We start from the raw sequence: 21,629 nt of genomic DNA on the forward strand, positions 1-21,629 counted from the left end.
AGTGGGTTGCCACCATTGATGACTGTTATTTAAATATGGTATATTTTTTAGTTTCTGAAATGATTTTTTAAATCATTTCTTTTACATTTATTAGTAGGAAATATTTCATACAGAAGGACTTTTCCTTGACAACTCTTTGGCTACCCTAAAATACAATTTGTCCAAGAAAGGCAGAATGCATGTTTTACTCTTCCTCTTCTTTTACCATTAATATATAATTTAGCCACTTACGATAGCAGCTTATAGATGGCTTGTAAGTTCTCTCTTTTCTTAATATCACTATAAGCTTGTAGATGTTAACATCACTGATGGGATAGTTGATTTAGAATACATTCTACAGCCAGTGGTGAAAACCAAAGGCATTTCCAACTTTCAAACATAAAGCACTCCTGCAAATGTATCTAAAAATCAAACAAACTTAATTGTTTTAGGAGGAATCCTTTCCTACAGAGCTAAGACATAAGATCAAAATCTCTAAACATACCTAAACTTTTAGCTACAACATTTCACAATGAATATTTCCAGGATTTTCTCGCTCTCTGATTTTCCTCTTTCTTTCACTCTGTTTACAACCTTGAATGCCTCATTGTCTGGTTGAGGCTAGAGAGTCACTCCTTCTGGCCCACTTAACAATTTCATCTTCGTATCATTCAAATTACACTTATACAATCTACATTTCCTGTAACTAGTATTTGGACTTTCATTTTTATAAAATAAGAGCAAGTAAGCACTCGAATCATTTTTTTCTTCTTTTTTAAAAACTGAAGTACAGTTGATTTACTATGTTATATTAGTTGCAGGCGTCCAGCATAGTGCCTCAGTTACACATATATTCTTTTTCAGATTCTTTTCCCTTATAGGTTATTACAGAGTATTGAGTATAGTTCCCTGTGCTATACAGTAGGTCCTTGCTGTTATCTATTTTGCACATAGTGGTGTATGTATGTTATCACAGCCTCTTAACTCATCCATCCCCCTTTCTTTGTGGTAACCCTAAGTTCATTTTCTATGTGTGTGAATACTTGAATAATTGAACAGTGCCCTGATAATTGAAAACCGCTGTGTGAACAGCGATACGGATGAGGCTGAAATGGAAGCACTGACCATCAGTGAGTGCTGCCATGAGACAGTTCAACACGCTTGTCATCTGACGTGCCAAGTGAGTCGCTTAGTCGCGTCCGTCTCTTTGTGATCCCATAGACTTTACAGTCCGTGCAATTCTCCGGGCCAGAATACTGGAGTGGGTAGCCTTTCCCTTCTCCAGGGGGTCTTCCCATCCCAGGGATCAAACACAGGTCTCCTGCATTGCAGGAGGATTCTTTACTAGCTGAGCCACAAGGGAAGTCCAAGAATATTGGAGTAGGTAGCCTATCCCTTCTCCAGTGGATCTTCCCAACCCAGGAATCAAACCAGGGTCCCCTGCATTGCAGGGGAATTCTTTACCATCTGAACTGTGACAGAAGCCCTGATGTGCCAAGGACAGAATTTATTCTGTAGAAGGAGGGTTGGGTATTTTGGTGAAGGATGCATAAAACTGTTATCGACTGTAACATCCTTGGTTTGCTGTCAGCTTATTTCTCCACTAGAAAGTTAGTTGGTTAGTTAGCTAGTTAATTCTAGGAAGGCAGGAGCCATACTTGTATTTTGTATTTACTCCCAAGAATCCAGGACATGGTTTGCTTTTTTTTTAAAGAAAAGAACAAATGATGTATGCCAAGCAAGAAAAAGATCCACATTGGTTTTGAGCAGTGAGAAGCACAATTAGATGTATTTTTCACTTGTATTTGTTGCATATTTTGACTCTGGGATATTGGTATGATAAACTATTCTTTCTCTAAAAATTAGCTTATCTGAGACAGATGTGGTACATGTCATCTAGGACTATTTTTAAAAGTAAGCAATCAAGTTAAATAATTGATAACTCCATTCCTTAAGGTTAACATTTGGGGATCTCTTCTTGTAATTCTCTATGTATAGCATTAACAATATTGGAATCATCTAGAACATACTGTTTACTAAGTGCATGGTTAGCACTATCCTGTGTTACCTTTTCCCACATTAGAAATTTTAAAACTAACCAGACCCAAATCCAGTTTCCAAACATGAAATTTTGATGAACAGGACCACAGAGCAGTGATTCTGATCAAAACTGTGCTTCTTAATAAAAGCAGCCTGTTTTGTGACACACACAGCTCCAGGATATGAGAGTAACTTCAAAAACCATTCGTTTAGATTTGGCTTGATTTTATGCCAGTCTTATGGCCAACTCGAGCAGGTCCTAGGACAGAGAGTGTGATGTTTGGTGTCCAGGGAAGCAACAAAGAGGAGGAGGGACCCAAATTCCAGACTCATAGGTAGAGTCAACATTTCCTTTATACCAAAGTTATCCATTTATTGCAGCAACATTTGAACTAAAATGTTTTTTTAAAAAAAGCCAAACAAGTTAGATCATCTTGCAGCAGAGGGGGTGGGTGGGCAGGGTGGGGGGGGGGGGAGTAACCTATTACTATAGAAAGAAATGGAAATGGTGAAGCTAAAAAGACATATCTGCAGATACATTTAGCTTTCAAGATTCTACACTATGTAAATATCCTTCTAGAAGATGAATTTAAGCTGATTCATTGTCACTTGCTTCTGCAGTGGTTTCCCAGGCGCCTTAGCTAGCAGCCACCCTGCCTCCAGGGTACTGAGGGCAAATAAATATGTTTCAGGCAGGCTGACAATAGGGAAGAACTGCAGGACAAGAAACTACCTGTAATACCTAGGTGGGAGTATCCTGGAAAGTGATGTGCTGAGATACTGACCCTTCCAGCTGGTTAACTTTGAGGTTCCTGCATTTACTTTTGGTTGCGGTTCATTCAGCAATGACAAGTGAGTATGTGACAGCTGAATGGTTCAGGGGGACATGCAGTATTGTAGACAGAATCAGAAGAGATTCAAAGTGCATGCATGGCATTACTAACATCTTTCAAGAGCTTAAGGAAGTAACAATGCTTAGGCCTTTTCAGTTCTAGGTGTAGTATGCATTGTTTTTTGATCATCGCTATCCATCCTGAAAAAGGCCCTGATGCTGGGAAAGACTGAAAGCAAAAAGAGAAGAGGGCGTCTGAAAATGAGATGGTTAGATAGCATCACCGACTCAATGGACAGGAATCTGAGCAAACTCCGGGAGACAGTGAAGGACAGGGAAGCCAGTGCTGTAGTTCATGGGATCGCAAAGAGGCGAACATGACTTAGCAACAACAAAGTCCACTTCTTTATAGTAAAGAATCTGCCTGCAGTGTAGGAGACCTGGGTTCGACCCCTGGGTCAGGAAGATCCCCTGGAGAAGGGAATGGCAACCCACTCCAGTATTCTTGCCTGGATAATTCCATGGACAGAGGAGCCTAGCAGGCTACAGTCCATAAGGTCACAAGGAGTCAGACATAACTAAGTGACTAACAATTTTTTTCATCCATTTCCTTATTTCGGTGACAGTGATCCAGTTTTTTCTTCTGGAGAACACTCCTTTTCTATAGTCCATGCTCTTTGGGTGAACCAGAGGTAAAGTGTATGACTCATATTTGGCCAATCACAGCACAGAATTTTCCAAGCTCAGTAATTTGTTAAGGGATGGGCAGATAGCCATGTTGGTTCCGTTAGTGAATCCAAGACTACAGTGAAGGATCTCTTTCTTGCTGGACTTGGACTGGGTGCATGTACACTTGAACTTGTTGGGAACTGTCTTGCTATCACATATGAAGTCTGAGTTTTAAGCTAACATGGAGGAGAGCTGAGCCTTTCTTTTTTTCTAAGAAGGCTCTCTTTTTTTAATTAACCTTTTTATTTTGTATTGGATTACAGCCGATTAACAATGCCGTGATAGTTTTAGGTGAACAGCAAAGGGACTCCGCCATACACATGCATGTATCCCTTCTCCCCTAGGTGGGTAAAGAATCCAGCTGCCAATACAAAAGCTTCAGGAGACACAATTTCAATCCCTGGGACAGGAAGATTCCCCTGGAGGAGGAAATGGCAACCTACTCCAGTATTCTTGTCGAGATAATCCCATGGACAGAATGTCCTGGCAGGCTACAGCTTCCACATAACACTGAGCAAAGTAGGTCCTCATTGGTTATCCATTTTAAATATAGCAGTGTGTACATGTCGACCCCAAACTTCCTAACTATCCCTTCCCTTCATCCTTCCCCGTCAACCATAAGTTCCTTGTCTAGGTCTGTGAGTTTGTTTCTGTTTTTTAAGCAAATTGATTTGTGTCATATCTTTTTAGATTCTGCATATAAGGTATGTCATACAATGTTTCTGCTTATCTGACTTACTTGACTCAGACTGATATTCTTGGGTTCATCCATACTGCTGCAAATGACATTATTTCATTCTTTTTAATGACTGTATAATATCCCATTGTGTTTATGTACAATGTCTTCTTTATCCACTCTTCTGTCAATGGACATTTAGGTTGCTTCCATGTCTTGGCTATTATAAACAGTGCTTCAATAAACACTGGGGTGCATGTATGTGTTTCAGCCATGTTTTTCTCTGGATATATGCCCAGGAGTGGGATTACAGGGTCATATGGTAGCCCTACCTTTAGTTTTTTAAGGAGCCTCCACACTGTTATCCATAGTGGCTTTACCAATTTACATTCTCACCAACAGTGTAAGAGGGTTACCTTCTCTCCACACCCTCTCCAGGATTTCTTGTTTGTGGGTTTTTGATGATAGCCATTCTGACTGGTGTGAGCTGATACCTCATTGTAGTTTTGATTTGCATTTCTCAGGAATAATTAGCATGTTCCAATAATTGGCAGTGTTTAACACCTTTTCATGTGCCCCTTGGCCATCTGTATGTCTTCTTTGGAGAAATGTCTGTTTCAGTCTTCTGCCCGTTTTTGGATCGTGTTGGGTTTTGATGCTATTAAGCATCCTGAGCTGTTTGTAGGTTTTTTTCTTTCTGTCAGTTACATCGTTTGCAAATATTTTCTCCCAATCTGGGGTCTTTTTTCATTTTGTTTCCTTTGCTGTGCAAAAGCTTTTAAGTAGGTCGCATAAGAAAGCTCTCTTTTATTTAACTGACCTGATATGGGCTTGGTGGCACAATAGACTGAAAATCACAATTCTACCCTTATTTTCATAGGAGAGCTACAAGTGCCCGAATTAAATATTTGTAAGAAAATGGATGCTTTATGATAACAACAGCAAACTCTACATTCCAATAATTTACTATATGAGCATTATAAAATGTCTGTGATACGGCATTGTGAAGTATACAAGAGAAAATAGATCTTTTCTCCAGAAATGTAAAATCTGTTTAAACAAGACCAAAATTAAAAAACAAAACTGTGAATAGCAGACAGTAATGCATATAAGTGAACAGAACATAGTAATGTATATAAATATTCTGTATGGTAATACAAAGTAACTGATAACTACCTACAAACAAAACTAGCCTAGAACAACTGCATGAGTCATGGGCTTTAGGCTCAACTGAGAATTTCCATTTAATTCTCTAGGCATTGATCTTTATATCTTTGTCTTAATGTTTACTGTGAATTACTGAATGTATATTCAGTTGCTTATTTGATATCTCTACTTAGATGTTCAACAGGCATCGCAAACTCACCTTGTCCAAAAAGTCTTCTCCTCCAAATCTGTTTGAATAGACTGCCTTCCAGATTTCAGAAGATAGCAACCCCATCCAGGTCTAAAACCTTAAGCATTATCTTTTTTTCTCACATCTGGAATCCATTATATAAGCAAAATTTATTGGCTCTATCTTCAAAATTTATTTGGAATCTAACCATATCTTTCTATCTCCACTCCTGTGTGAATTATTGTAGTATGAGTCTTCCTGATCTCACCCTCCCTCCCCCCCCCCCCCCACCAAAGTCTGTTTACAGTCCAGCAGAGGAAAGTCTTCTCATTTTATTGAGAAAAATTTAAAACACAGCAAAGTTGAAAAATTTTAGTGATCCATCTGTATACTGGCTTCCTAGAATCTACCATGAACAGAACAGTCCTTTTAAAAATGACAGGTCGTGCAGCTCCTCTGGTCAAAATTCCTCAACAGCTCATCTCATTCAATGAAGAAAAGCAAATTTCATACCATGGTCTACAAGACCCAGCACCTCTGGCCCCTGCTACCAATCTTCCCTCTTGTCCATTACTCTTCAGCCACACTGGCCTCCTCTTTGTTCCTCAAACACTCTAAGTACATTCTTTGCATTTGCTGTCCCTTGCTTGGGAGGCTCTCCCTGCCGTGACTTTGCATGGCTTGCCTCTTTGGGTCACCTCATTCGGACTTCTCTGACTCTTCCAAGTGTTAGGTTGAATGATGTAATTCTAATGTCATTCTACTCAGCTGTGCCACATAAACCAAATATCATCCTGAAGTTATAAGAGAAAAAAGATGCAAAGAGAGCAGTAATTTCATATGGTTCAAACTGATAAAACAACTAGACCCTAACCCTCTTATTCTTACCTGGGTTCCAATATTCTTTTTTAAAAATAATATTTATCTGGCTGCACCAGGTCTTAGCTGCAGCATGCAAAGTCATAGGTGCTGCACGTGAGACCGAGTTCCCTGACCAGGGATCGAACCTGGGGTCTCTGCCCTGGAAGCATGGAGTCTTAGCCACTGGACTGCCAGAGAAGTCCCTGGGTTCCAATATTCTTGAGAGCATGTCTCACCATCTTATGTATGATTTATGTATTGTCTATGAGATCCTCAAAGAAAGGGAGTCTGCATTTGTCCACTTCTGTGGACTCAGGACACAGACCAGTACTTGGCCTGTAGTGTGCACCGAGGACATACTTATTTAAGGAATGAATTCTTTACACTGAAGTCAAGGTGATCATTAAAAATACAAAGTCTGAAAAAAAAAAAAAATACAAAGTCTGATCATGTCATTCCTATTAAAAACTCCCCAGTTTGTTTGCATTACTTTCAAAATGAAGATAAGGATCCTTAGGAAGACTGTAGGTCCCTGCATGGGGCCCCTTAGTTCTCTAGACTCATCTTGCATCATCTCCCTCATTTCTTTTTAGTCCCTGGGACTCTGCTTGTCCCATTGTTAGGTCTTTGTGGTCTTCCTTGCTCTTCCCCAACTTCTGCACTGAGTTCACTCTGAGGTGGTTTTAAACCTTGGCTTATAGCATCTCTTATTAGAAGTCATTTCTGATACCTCAGGTTAGACTGAATTCCACTTTAATGCCCTTGATTCTGGTGGTGAAAAGCTAGAAGAAGGACCTCAGCTTTTGTTTCCTTTGGTGAAAGAAAATAGACCAAGATGGTGAAAAAGACAGAAGCACCTATTAGAAACACAGCACGTGTGGAAGAAACGAAGTATGTGTGGAAAAAGCAAAATAGTATAGAGGGAGCACACAGGTGAGCTTGGAGCGAGTTGCCCCCAACAGGGTCGGCTTAGATCGTTAACATGGGGCAGTTTTCTGGGAAGGGGGGGTTCTGCTCACCAGGTCCTGGTGTGGGCACACATTTCTCAGCCAAGGTGGATTCCAGCGGGTGACTTCTACCTCCTTTTGTCCTGCCCCTAGACTGAGGGCCTTCTCTGTGCGTGTGTCAGACTGAGAAACCCATGAGAAGGCACCCAGTCAGGGCTCAGGGCTCCTCTTGGTGCCACATCGCGAAGCATCAGCAAGAGACCAGCTGCAGCTTCTCAGTCTGGGGTGATCTACCTCCTCCTCACCCTCAGGCACCACATACCTACCCTTAGTAACACCTATTAGGATTGTAGAGTGAATTTTGTGTGATTATCTCCTTTACCAGACAGTAAGTTTCACAAGAGAAGGAAATACAGCTTTCTTTTTACTCCTCCTTGAATCCGTAGCATCTGGGAAGTATTTGGCACATAAGAAGAGCGTAATACTTATTTTAAAAATAGACCCTGTTGTGTTCCTGTGTTACCAGTGCAAAACTGGGTTCCTGGTATACTGTAGGCAAATAAGTTTGCTAAATGAGCCCTAACATGAAGGATGTTTGATTACTTATTTACAGAGCATACAATGCAGAAGAGCCATCACTTGATTATCGTGATGAGGCATTTATACATAACTGATACCTACAAGAAACTCCCTGATGCTGGGAAAGATTTAAGGCAAAAGGAGAAGGGGGCAAAAGAGGACGAGATGGTTAGATAGCTTCACTGATTTAATGGACATAAATCTGAGTAAACTCTGGGAGATGGTGAAGGACAAGGAAGCCTGGCATGCTGCAGTACATGGGGTCATAAACAGTCGAACACAACCTAATAACCAAACAACAACACGAAATTCCAAATTCTTCCCTCTCATCAACCTTTCCTACATCACTGAGACTGAAGAAAGGAAATTACACTTCTCTTTCCTTTATCCGCTGTCTGGTAGAGGAAAGGATGAACTGCTCTTGCTAGGAGAATCCAGATGGAGTCAGAATTAGCTGTGAGATGTGGCTTTCAAACCAACAGATCATAGCATTCTCATGTGGATAATTAGATGTTTACAAATTTTTTTTCCCGTTTCTGTCAAATGAGAACTTTTGCATTCCTTAATAAAAATCTCTTTGCAAATATTTCAATGGTCAGAGGATATATATTAAAACACACATTTGCAAGTTGTATAAATTTATAGGTTTGTTAGGGCAGGAAGATATGGTACAATATAAGCAGAAAAAGCAAAAGTCTTACAAATAAATCACATTTAAGTGTGTTGACTCACAAAATTTTTTAGTAAACTTGTAATTCTAGACAAGCACTGTGGCAAGTTTATTAATATTATCATTTGCTAATTTAGGAAAGGGAGAAGAGCCAAATATACCAGAAATGAATTGTTGCAAAATGGTAAATTTTTAATATGATGAAACACAAAAAGAAACTAATAATCAAAAGACAGTGAAATGTCAATTTCTTAGTTTTAATAATGTTTTATAGATATATAAGATGCTGCCAATCGAGGAAACTGGATAAAGAGTAAACAGGACTTTTCTGTATTATTTTTGTAACTTCTTTTGAGTCTACTCCCCTCCTCACCAAAAAAGAAAGCAATAAAAAGTAGTAAGTCTAGATAGGAAAGCATTTTTGGAAGCAGAACTTAAAGCATACACACGTAAGCAAAGACAGTCGCTTTGCTAGGTTTCCACAGGTTTATAAGGAGTTGACAAAAATTTTAAAAATGCTTCCAAAGTGTGCTTACATACACACACTTTACTAATAAAAAGATTGGGCTCTGAAAAGTAGCGTCCTATTTTTAATGTATGAACTAATGTTTTCCAGAGAGTTGCATAGAGTGAAACATAGCATTGTTTGCGAAATTCAATTTTGTGAAAACCGCAAAAATGAGTGTCTGCTCTTGAGAAAGGAAAACTTTTATTTCTTGACATCATCAAAGAAAAATGTGAAGGATTTTAATATGAAATGAACAAAAATGTACAAATCCTACCACCTCATTGCTCAAAAATTTTTTTTCCGTCATCTATTAATATGCCCCTAAAGAAGCTAGCTCACACAGACCTGGGGGCATTCACATGTCAGAATATTCCATAAAGATCTGGGAACACATATTTTTGGCGGAAAGAATGCGCAGGGAAAGACTGCTTGTGAAACAGTTCAGAGTGATGCATTTAGTAAGGATCCCCTTGCAATAACAAAACGTTAGCATCAGAACATTCTTGAGAGCCTTCAAAAGACACATGACATCAGGAACTCTTAAAACAAGTGAAATTTTTTTTTGGGGGGGGGGGTAACAGATGGCAAATATTCTACTGTGGGAGAACTAAAAACACAGAGAATTTCCAAAATTGCCTTATGGCACCCTACCTTAAAGTATACTTTCCTAATAAAATTATAAGAGCAACATAGACATTTGCTTGGCTGGACGTTTTGTTTATATTTCCCTCTTAAATATTAAAATTACAGCAATGCAGCATAAAATAAAAGGAGTACTAAGGCCAGAAAGACGAGAGTTTCAAATTCAGTTTCAAATTTCAGACTCTCTCAGCTACTAGTTTTGTTACCTTAGACAAATCATTATTTCTCTGAATCTCAATGACTTTGTTACTAAAATGGGTATAACAATCCCCATATCTCAAGGTTGGTCCTAGAACTGAAAGGGATCATATATTTAAGAGTTTAGTAGAATGTTGTGCAAATACTGTGTGAGCTGCCTCCCAGTTTTCCCAGAAGACACAGCAAGACCTTTCTTTCTCTGTTTGGTATAAGGTGAAACATGTGGCTAAGGAGTAAAATTTTAAAAAGCAAGAGAATCTAATCCTAAATACACACACACACACATTTATTTGTAGTTATTTATTTGGCTGCACCAGGTCGTAGCTGTGGCTGGAAGGATCTTTTTCCTTGTTGTTGGTGACATGCCCCATCTTTTAGTTGTGGCATGTGGGATCTATTAATAGTTACCCAACCATGGATCTGAACCCCAGACCCCCTGCACTGGGAGCACGGAGTCTTAACCACTGGACCACCACGGAAGTCCCTTCCAATCCTAATATCATTCCAAACAGTCTTTCCATTAATTATGCAGTCACATAAACTAATACTTAATAAACATTATTGGTATTATTCGGGAACCTGAATAGGTTCTCTCTTGCAAGTCTGCTTTTTAGTTTAACTGAGCAAAACACGCCATTAATCCTTTTTTTCAGATCGTAACTAGTGTGATCTTTTGGGGATATTAAGCACCTCTTGATCCCAGGTAAAAACAAGTTTCAATATTTGTTCACAGGTCTTGAGAAAAACAGCGACATGGAAAGAGAAAGCGCGAGATTGGAGAATTTGTCTTTCCAAGGCTGATGGTATTATAATCCTCCGGCCATGAAGCCACCTGTTGGTGTCTCTCTGCCCGGAGACCACAGTTCCTTAAGCCACGCCTCCCTCTCTGTGCCGCACTCCCGCCCTCATGAACTCTAAAAGGTGAGCAAGCCTTCTGAAATCGCAGGTGTGGGCAACAAACAGCCCTTAGAAGGCATTCGAGCGAGGTTCTTAACATGGAATCATGGGCTTATCCAGCGGGTCCTGGAACCTTCTACTGTTCCGGATGCAAAGTTGTGTTGACGTGTTTTCTGCCTTCTGCTCAGGAGGCTGCTCAACTGCCACTTCCCTCTGGAGGTTTTCTCCTGCCAGAGGTCTCGCCTACAGGATCTCTCATCACCTTTTTGTATCTCCTGCGGAGCCTCACCGCAATCTGTCATTGCCTCATTTGCTTAAATCCGTCCACCCCACTAGAAGATCAGCTTCCCAAAGAGCAGGACCTCTGGTCTTTCTCCACGGCCCTGAGGCTGGTGGATCTCGACAGAGACTCTCGGAGTGAATGACAGGTCCGAGTCCATCAGATATTGAACGGACTCTGTATTTCCCCCCCAGCCCCGCCCCCAGCACTCTTCACCGGAAATCATTCCAAAATCATTCATTTTGGAAATAAGGCTTCCAGCGTTTCGGCCGCACCCACCCACCCACCTACGTTCCAACGGTTTGAACTGCCGCCCCGGCCCACTCACCCAAGCCCTCTAGGCCGGACAGTTTAGAGGTGACCGAGGCAGGGGTAGCCTCCAACGGGCACGCGCATCAGTTCACATTCCCGACCCCCGTCCTGGGGGCGGAGGAGCGGGGTGGGCCCCGCGGGCCTGGAGGAGCCGCCTCAGGAGGCCGCCCGAGCCTCCACCCTACTCGGGGTCCAGAGTCTCTTCTCCACCGGCGGCGCGCAGCCGGCCGCGGGGGGTCAAGCCCGTCGCGCAGCGCGCGCCGCCGCGACCACAAGTACTTCCGGGTGAGTGGGTCGCCGACCCTGTGGCCCCGCCCCTCCTCCGCCTCCGCCGCCCGCCGCTCGGGCTGCGGCTCCTCCCGGGGGCCGGTTCCCGCTGTCTCAGCCGCGGCGCCGAGGGGACACCGGCGTGACTGACTGACCGGCCGTCGGCGCCGGTAGCCGCCGCGTCCTGCCCGGCCCGTCTGGCCGGGGACCTGGGACCGAGTCCACCTTCCGCGCCCCTCGCCCTTCGCTCCGGCAGGCTCCCGGACGGCGAGCCCCGCTCCGGCCCTTCCCGGCGGCGTCCGCAGCCCCAACCCGCGCCCGGACACAGGTAAGAGCCGCTCCTCCCGCCGGCCTTGGCGGGGAACAGGGCCCCCGCTTCTCGGCCTCTGCAGCTAGGCGAGGTCCGCGCTGCCGCCGACCCCTGCTGGGGGCCAGGCCCCCCTCCGGCGGGCCCCGGGGTCGAGGTCGCCCCCTGCCTGCGGCGTCCTCGGGCATCACGCCGGGTCTCGAACGCGCAGCCTCGGTCCGCGAGCGGGGACAGCGATACTCCCATTGTGGGAGAGATGAACTCGGGCCGCTGTCTCTGCGCTTTGGGTGCTCAGGACTCCTCCTCCCTCTCCCCGACACACCACTCCCTCGGTCTGTCCCCGGCCGGCCACCCGGGGAAAGGTGTCAGGCCGGTGGAGGCGTGGAGCTTGTATGGGATTTTTTTTTTTTTTTCCCCCTTCCTCCCTGATCCGAACTGAATGAAGCCCGAGCTAGGAGTGTCAGGGTTAATGCTTGACTACTGCCAGGTGTTATTCACACCCAGATTGTTAAGTTCTGTAGCTCCAGCCGGGCCTGCTTCTTGTGCCCGTGGGTATGTTGCAGGAAGCCAGAGGACCTAAGGAAACCCATCTCTTTTTCTTCGACAGGGAGGGGGAAAAGTTCAAGTGTTTGCTTTCCTTTTTCCACCGTGGGATATACAAATATAAGGCTATGGAGACCTGGCCAGGGAAATAATGGGATCCTAAACTTCAACTGCTTGTAGCTCTTTTTCTTTGAGTTTCCATTTAATGACTCAGCAATTCTGCCCTTAAAAAGAAAAAGTGTAATGTAGGTTCATTGATTAAAGGTTGAGTGTGAGGATAACAGTGTCCATTACTTTTTCATGGCATCACAACGGGAGGAGAATGGGGATGCAGTAGTGGAACCGGAGAGATGGAGGGCAGGGTGGGGATGAATCAGTTCTTGATTAGTGTTTAAAATAAGTGTTTCAAGATTAAATGTTTATTTTGGGGATGCATCTGTTTGGAGAGGTGCAATTGTTGGAAAAGGCGAAGTGTTGCAGATAAGTGTTGCTTGGCAGGGACTTGAGGTTCGCTGTGGTTTGAATGTCTTACAGGATTAACTCAGTTTAACCAACTTCATGCTGTGTTCAACATTATGTAGAGATGATGACCCAGTATTATACTCATGTAGAATAAGAATTTCAGAAAGTGTGATTCATTGAGGAAGTTAGATCACTCTCTCTGTGAATGAATCATTGATAGGGTTCTTAAACTTGGAATAGAGGAAGGTTTGAGGTTTGTTACTGCCTGTTTAATTAGATACCGTCACTCCTAGGAAGTGTTGCATTGATGCTCTGTTAGGTTTGTTGCTGCTAATAATTGTCGTTAGTATGGTAGAGAAACAAATAGTGGACTCTTGCAGAAGCTTTGGATTTAAAATAGTTTGTTAGTTCCTAAGTGAATTGTTGTGATTTTACCCACTCCAGGAAGATAAATGTCTAGAAACAAATTAAATGTCAGTGAAAAGGTAGGAAAAAGTTTACTCAAAGAATCTGCAGTACAGAGAACAAGCAGTCATTTGAGGGAAAGACCTTACCCATTTGGGAAAATCTGCCCTTAAAAAGGTGGAATGAGACTTTATACGTGCTCATTTGTGCACGGACTTTAGTCCTCCAGACTCCAGATTCCAATCCGTGGAATTCTCGACAAGAATACTGGAGTGGGTTGCCACTTCCTCCCCTAGGGGCTTTTCTGACTCAGGGGTCTCACCTGCGTCTGCTGCACTGGTGGGCGGATTCTTTACCACTGAGACGCCTGGGAAGACCATACAGAGCTCCTGTTTAAGTTCTGTCCTAGAAGAAAGTGTGTATTAAAGTAGTGCTTCATTATGGGAATAAATTCATTTTAAATTAGAAATAACTTTTTATTACTGGAATGTAATTTGATCATTTTTGGCTTTTGAAGTGTTGCTAAGCAAAATGACTTTGAATCACAGAGTTCTTGATACTCTTAGCCTCGATTTCTTCTTTTTGGAAATCAGCTTATTTTATGTTGGTTTATAAAGAACTTTATAGTTACTTATCAGTTATTAAGTAATGGTAAATTTGCCCTGTTGATCTTGCTTAGTAAATTCTTTTAATTCTTGGACTAAATTTTGGCATTTTATTCCCTTGGATATCCATTATATTCAGAGCGTTCCCTAATATTGCTTTTGATTTTTGTCCAACTAATAGTGACTTAAGAGTTTCAGTTTCCAATTGAACAGAGATTTCCTTTTGGAAAATCCCTTGTGGAAACCACCCGAACTGACAATCCTGATGGGTAGCTTTGTAAGAGAATCCTTCTTAGGTCAGGATTTAAGCATCTCCACAATGAAGGGAAAAACAGATTCGGAGAATATGTTTGGCAAAGTAGATTCTTTTTCTCTCAAAACAAAAACAGGTCTTTACTAGAAGCGAGAGGGAGCAGTTTCTTGCAAGGCTCTTTGTGAATTGTTTACCCTGCTCCTAGTGTGAAGAGGAACAGAATCGATGATATATAGGGGAGGGGGGGGATCTCCCTGCAGCATGTTGGGAATGTTGATGAGGATCATTTTAGAGGAAACACATTCTGTCCTCACCACAGGCTCACTTTCCATCGTACCTACAAATAGGCCATTGCATAGACCTTTGCCTTTGCTTTCTCCCTGGAGAATATGAATGGAAAGATGGTCTGTTAGCCTTATTCAGTTAGAAGCACAGTAAAGTTTATGACCATCATTCAAAACTCAACTTTTAAAACTTCTGACAGAAGGGTTGAGCAAAATTTACCCTGTGAGTAAAATAACTTTGCCCTTCTCTCCACTTTTTCCCTTTAAGATAATAGATAGGATACCATTAGAAATGATTTGCGTTGCACATTGTGCTTTCACTTTAAAAACTTTCTGGCCTTCAATAAATTAAGGCAGACTTAAAAGGAATCCAACACTGGGCTAAAAACTGGGTTTATTGTATGCTAACGCTTTTTCCTTTGCTCTGTTATATCTTTATTTTGATTGGGGGATGGAGAAAGGGATTCTGTTTCTTGTGGAAGCTCTGAGATTTGCTCCATATGTGTGCTGTTGTTTTAGTCTAGAGATGGGAAGAGCAGTAGATAAGAAGAGTGCAGGTGATTAAGAAGAGGTGGAGAAATGGCATCCATAGGAATGTGCTCACCTCCTGGCTTCAGTAGTTGTTTGTAGAACTTTTTAAAATTGATTAAACATTAAAAAAAAAAAAGTCCCCTGGTGAAAAGGAAGTTTCCTCTCCACAATAAACTTCTAGGCTTGACTCCCTCCACCACCCAACTCCATAATCCAAGCAGTGGTTTCCGGTTAATGGTTTCCCATGTGTCTCTCCAAAATTTCTCTTCCATATATAATCTCCTGTGTTTAGAAAAAAATGCCCTGTCCCTTTCATTCTGACCTTTGATATGTCTTAGAGATCATTCTATATTAGCACATATGTCCACCTATTTTTCAGAAAAGACCAGCTGACCGTGTAATATAGATGAAACAAAACTTGCTCATTTCCCACAGTTTAACATTCCCTGTTCAAGACATTTGGCTTCGCTGGTGGCTCAGCGGTAAAGAATCTGCCTGTTAATGCGGGAGATGCAGCTTTCCATCCCTGGGTCAGGCTGATTCACTGGAGGAGGAAATGGCAACTCACTCCAGTATTCTTGCCTGGGAAATCCCATGGACAGAGAGCCTGGTGGACTAGAGTCCGTGGGGTCGTAAAAGAGTCAGACACAAGTTAGTGACTAAACTACAACAGCAAGGTTGTTTTTAGCTTTCTGCTAACACTGCTGTAATGAACAACTCATATATCAGCCTTTGCTATAGTGTGTAAGTGTGTATATGGAATTTATTTCTGGAAGTGTGAGGGCAAGGTTGGGACTTAAATTGTGAAATTTTAAAAATTTATTTCAAGCTTATATTGGGATTTATTTTATAATAGAAATTACCTATCTTCTTAACCTTATAGGAGAAAAGAGCTGTTAATTACTTTGTATTCTTTCTACTTGCAATTTAAAAATATACTACAAGTGTATTTTATAAGGTAATTTTAAACACCTTAGAGTGACAGCTGGGTGATTTTATTTATACTGGTAAAGGTAGAAGCATTGTACTTTGAAGACTGCTATTATAGACAAACTACTTCATTTATATTTGGCAATACTAGTTAAATGAGTGCCTTGTGTAGTAGCTTGATTGTTTTAGGAGTTTATGACCAATATCAATTAAAAATGTATACAGTTTCACTTCTTGCCCTGCAGAAGTCTGCTGCCATATATTAGTCACATGGGAAATAAATGGCCTATTTTTTCACTTCCTTTACCTTCCACATCCTAATCTATTTATAATAAAATAAATCTCTGTGGCGGTCGAGATCCAAAAATCATTTTACAAACCAGAATGCTATTGATGGATTAATTTCTCAAGGCAGAAGGACAGATTTAGTCTTTATTCTGCAAAGTGTTCCTGAGCAGAATAAGGAAGATTTTCATTTTTAATTTCAATGTTATACACCTCACTCAAGACTAGCAAGAGTTCAAGAATCTTTACTCTTTTTAAAGGAGAGACGGGGCAGGGGCGGGGGCGGGTAGGAAGTGCTGAGGAATTAGTGTATGAGGACAAAGTTGGAACTTGTGAGTGGCAGTTTCCTTGGCCGGTGCCCAGGGTCTATTTTGAGGCCTTGTCAAAGCTCTCCTGACAGAACCTACCACATAACCACAATCTGTCCTGGCCCCACTGCAAGTCAGGAAGGCCTGTGGTTTAGGAAGATGGCAACAGAAGAGGGAGCTTATAAAGGACATTTGCCTTCAGAAGATTAAGACTCAGTTTGGGGGTGAAAATGTGCTTAGCATGCATGTCTAAGATCCATGTTTTTTTTTGTTTTCCCTTGGTACGGGATGAGCTTGATTAAGGAAAACTAACGAGGGCAGCATTGTAGAAGAATGTGTGCAAGGAGGAGCACAGTATTGATGTCATGTCTGATTCTGAGTGTTTGGCAAGGATCAGGCTAATGTTCTACACCAGGGGAAAAACATTACTCTTACCCCAATAGGCAGGCCATGGCCCGAGTTGAAATAGAAGTCCAGTTTGGAGACCCTGTCCCTGTGATCAGAAGGACAGTGGGAATGGTGGGCTGTTTAAAAGGGATTATTGAGTTTATACAGGGAAACAAGCTTCTTCCCAAATTCTCATTCTCTTCTTCCCGTAGAACTGTGCAGCCCCATGTATAATATCAGAAAGTTCTCGCTGTAAATTTCTGGTGTATTACCAGATGCCGTGTCCCAGCATAGCTGCCTTTCTGCACCAGAGGCTTTCTCATGGAACCTTGGTGTTTCCCTGCTTAGTGAATGAAGTGCTTGGGTTTGGAGCTCTTTCGCTGATCTCAGAGCTTCTTAGGCCAGACGGCTGTTAAAGAGCTGAGTGTGCTGCTTTCTTGATCAAGGCTCATGTCACCATATTTATCCAAATCCTTGATTAGAGTGGAGGTTGTTTGAAGAATTTGGCATACAGACTTCATTTATAGATGCAAAACCTGCAGGTGGTTTCCTTTCTTTTGCTTCACAGTAGGCTGGCCCTCCAGAAAAGTTGAGTTTTTCTTTTCCCTCAGAAATTTGAATTGTTAGCATTTGATGATGATGATGTATTTAGTATTCAGTGTGAGTAGAAAAAATAACCACTGTTTTTCTCTCTTCTCTATTCCTAATATCTGTCATGTTCCTATTATCTTGTTATATCCCTTCCCTGTCTCTGCCTTCCCCTTCTCCTCCAAAAAAAGAGTGAGATTAGAGCAGAGCAGAGAGGAAGAGTGGAAAAGAGGTTGGAGAAACCTTGAAGTTCAAGGGCTTATCAGGGTGTTTTTATTTTCTCAGAAGTAGATTAATAAAATCCTCCTTTAAAAATCACAGTCATCTTTTCCCATTGTTTTCAGTTTGAATCTTCTGTATCTTAGTTTTCCTTCAGTAGGAACAGGAAATTTTTAACTAGTTTGGATATAAAATTACTGCTTTAGGAAACAAAGTTAACTTTTAAGTTGCTTGTTCTGATCACTTTGTTATTTTTTCTACATCTCCCACTTTTCTCAATAGAAACATTTTAACAGCTAGGAGCAGTTAAGCTATGCTGTGTGCAGGGAATTAGGATGTTAAAGTGTTCATTTCTCTGTTACATGGTTTAATCACTTATAGTAACAAAATTGTATTGATTGTGTTATTTCTTGTATAATTACAACATAATTAGTAAGCATACATGTTGTTGCTAAATGATCAAAGATTATAGGACTAAAAATAGAGAAAAGTCCGTTAAAAAAGAATTACTGGTTTATCTCTGGCTGCGCTGGGTCTTCGTTGCCGCACACGGGCCTCCCCGGTTGTGCTGTGGCTTCTCATTGCGGAGCGTGGGCTCTCGAGCACAGGCTTCAGTAGTTGTGGCCCACAGGCTTAATTGCCCCCCCAGCATGTGGGATATTCCTGAACCAGGGGTCAAACCTGTGTCCCCTGCACTGGCAGGGGGACTTTTAACCTGTGGACCACCAGGGAAATCCCAAGAAATCCATTTTAGATTTAGATGAGATGTTTTTCCCCACGTCCAAGTGGATAGTCAAGGAAATGAGAGGATTCTATCCTGCTGTCTTGCCACACTCATCCTTTGCTCTCTATCCAAAGTGGTTTTTTCATTGTGGTAAAATACATGTAACATAAAATTTGCCATTTTCAGCATTAAAGTGTACAGTTAAGTACACCCACATTGTTATGCAGCCATCACCACCATCCATCTCCAAAATTTTCTCCTCTTCCCAGAGGGAAACTCTTTAACCATTCAACAATAATCCTCATTGCTCCCCAGCCCCTGGTAACCACATTCTACCTTCTGTCCCTATGAATTTGACTGCTCTAGACACCCCATGTAAGTAGACTCATGGAGTATTTGTCTTATAAAATAGCTAGTTTATTTCCCTTAGCATGTCTTCAAGGTTCATCCATGTTGGAGCATGTATGAGAATTTCACTTGATTTCAAAGATGAATAATATTTTATCATATATAGATATATAACATATTTTATCTATTCATTGTTGATGGACCTTCGGGTTGCTTCTACCTTTTGGCTCCTGTGAACAATGCTGGTTTTGAACACAGTTGCATATCTGTGTGAGTCCCTGCTTGCTTTTCTTTTGGATGTATACCCAGGAGTGGAATTGCTGGATCGTATAATAATTTTGTGGTTATTTTTTTGAAGACTTGCCATGCCATTTTCTGTAGCAACTGCACCATTTTATAGTGTCCAAAGGTTCTGATATCTCTGCATCTTTGACATACTGTGTCAAAGATTCTCCCTCTATGTTTCTTTCTAAAAATAGAGCCATTTTTGTGGGTAAGTGGTACTATCTCATTGTGGTTTTGACTTGCATTTCCATAATGATTAATGATGTTGAGAATCTTTTCAAGTGTTTTTTGATCATTTGTATATCTTTGGAGAAGCAGCTGTTCAAGTCCTTTGTCCGGCTTTGAAAGAGTTGTTGTTGTTGTTGAGTTTCAGGGGTTCTCTGTATGTTCCACATGCTAATAATCCCTTATCAGATACATGATTTGCAAATATTTTCTCCCATTCCATGGGTCAATTTTTTTTTTACTCTGTTGATAGTGTACTTTAATACACAGAAGTTTTTAGTTTTGAAGTCCACTTCCTCTAACTTTTCCTGTTGTTGCCTGTGATTTTGGTGTCCTCTTCAAAAATTCTTTGCTATATGAAACATCAGAAGCCTTTTTGTATGTAGACAGTTTTAGCTCTTCTGTTTATTTCTTTGGCCTACTAGTGGGTGATTTTTGTATACAACATACAGTAATAGTCCAGCTTTATTCTTCTGCATGTGCATTTCCAGTTTTACTAGCACCAGTTGTTGGAAAGACTGTCCATTCCCCATTAACTGATCTTGACACCCTTGTTGAAAATCATTTGACCATATATCCCAGGTTGATTTTTGTGCTATTTAACTTGTGTTAAATTCTGTTGGCCTGTATGCCTCTCTATATGCCCATAACACATTGTTTTGGCTATTGTAGCTTTCCAGCAACTTTTGAAATCAGAAAGTGTGATGCCTCTTTCTTTTTCTTTTTCAAGATTGTTTTGACTATTTGGGGTCCCATGAGATTCCATAGGAGTTCTAATGTTAGGATGGGTTTTTCCATTTTTGCAGAAACTGTAATTGGGATTTGTAGAGAGTGCATTGAAGCTGTAGGTTTCTTTGGGTGTTTTGACATTTTAATAGTATAAAGTTTTCAAATCCATGAACATGAGGTAGCTTTCCATTTATTTATGTGTCCTTTCATTTCTTTTAGCAATATTTTGTAGTTTTCAGTAAACAGATCTTTTGCCTTCTAGGTTAAGCCTATTCCTAGTGTTTTGTTCTTTTTTTCTTATCATAAACAGTATTCTTTTCTTTCCTTTCTAGTTGTTCATTTGGTTGTTAGTGTATAGAAATACGGCTGATCTTCTGTGTTGATTTTGTATCCCTACACCTTTGCTGAATTCATTCATCCAGTTTTTAAAGCAGTTGCATTTGTTTTCTGTGTTGTATAACAGAGTGCACAAATTTAGCAACTTAAAACAACACACATTTACTATCCTACAGTTTCTTTGGGGGCAGGAGTCTGAGCGAAGTTAAACTGTCTTCTGTTTAGGGTCTCATGAAATTGCAGTCAGGTGTTGGCTGGGCTGTATTCTCACCTGAAGACTCAACTGGGGGAAAAAATTGCTTCTAAGCTCACTTAGGTTTTTGGCAGAATTAGTTTTCTTGTGAAATTATGACTGAGACTTCTTGCTTACTAGAAGTTGCTTGGTCATCTGTAGGCTGTCTTCAAGGTCCTAAAGGCTACTCTCAGCTTTTAGGGGCAACCTGAAGTTCTTGACCCTTGGGTGTTCTGACCACTTCATCAAAGCATCAAGGAAAGCCCAGGGCAATTCTACAGGCTAGACAACCCCATGTAGTGTGGTATAATCATGGGAATGACGTCTTGTAACCTTTGTCATAGTCTGTTGGTAGAAGCAAGTCATGAGTTCTGCCTACATTCCAAGTGAGGTGTTCACACAAAGATGTAAACCAGAGTGGGAACCGACCATAGCATCAGCCATAGCTGGTTACAACATAGCACATGTTTTATCAACCTATTTTTGTGTGAAAAGCATATATGCACTTAAAGAGTATCTTCAAATGGTGAAAAACTGCTGTTTTTTAATCATTGTTTTATAGTATTTTTTTCATTATTTGTTCCTATTTCTCCCTGCAACATTCTAATTTTGCAATTTTAAATCAATAGTTGTGTCTTCCTTATAACTAAATGCTGTTTACTACTTAAGCCAAGAATTAATATCATGATTGTTTCCTTTCTTGTTTAACTTTCTTTCCCACCCCTCCCCCCACCCCAAGATTTAAGGACTTTTTTTTGGAGGGGGAGGGAGTTAGCTTTCTAGTCACCTTATTTTCCCCAAATGCTCCAATAGATTTTTCACATGTCTACTCTTTCTAATTTATTTTAAATTTTCAAGTGTCTGCTCTTTCTAATTTAGTAATTTGTGGT

The 21,629-nt window shown here is 41.1% G+C and overlaps 1 protein-coding gene across 12 annotated transcripts in view; it reads left to right on the forward strand.

Moving 5' to 3' along the window:
* The first annotated feature begins 11,791 nt into the window (after nt 1–11,791).
* LRRFIP2 (LRR binding FLII interacting protein 2) overlaps nt 11,792–21,629 on the forward strand; it is a 109,600-nt gene continuing 99,762 nt past the window's right edge. For 4 of the 12 annotated variants that reach the window (XM_065932972.1, XM_065932975.1, XM_065932973.1 and 1 more), the window contains exon 1: nt 11,792–12,081. The gene's annotated coding sequence lies outside the window, so the exon portion shown is untranslated. The remainder of the gene's footprint in view (nt 12,082–21,629) is intronic. The other 8 variants (XM_065932978.1, XM_065932982.1, XM_065932979.1 and 5 more) reach the window with 5 other exon arrangements.

This window comes from Muntiacus reevesi, chromosome 4, assembly GCF_963930625.1.
Source record: "Muntiacus reevesi chromosome 4, mMunRee1.1, whole genome shotgun sequence".
NCBI lineage: Eukaryota > Metazoa > Chordata > Mammalia > Artiodactyla > Cervidae > Muntiacus > Muntiacus reevesi.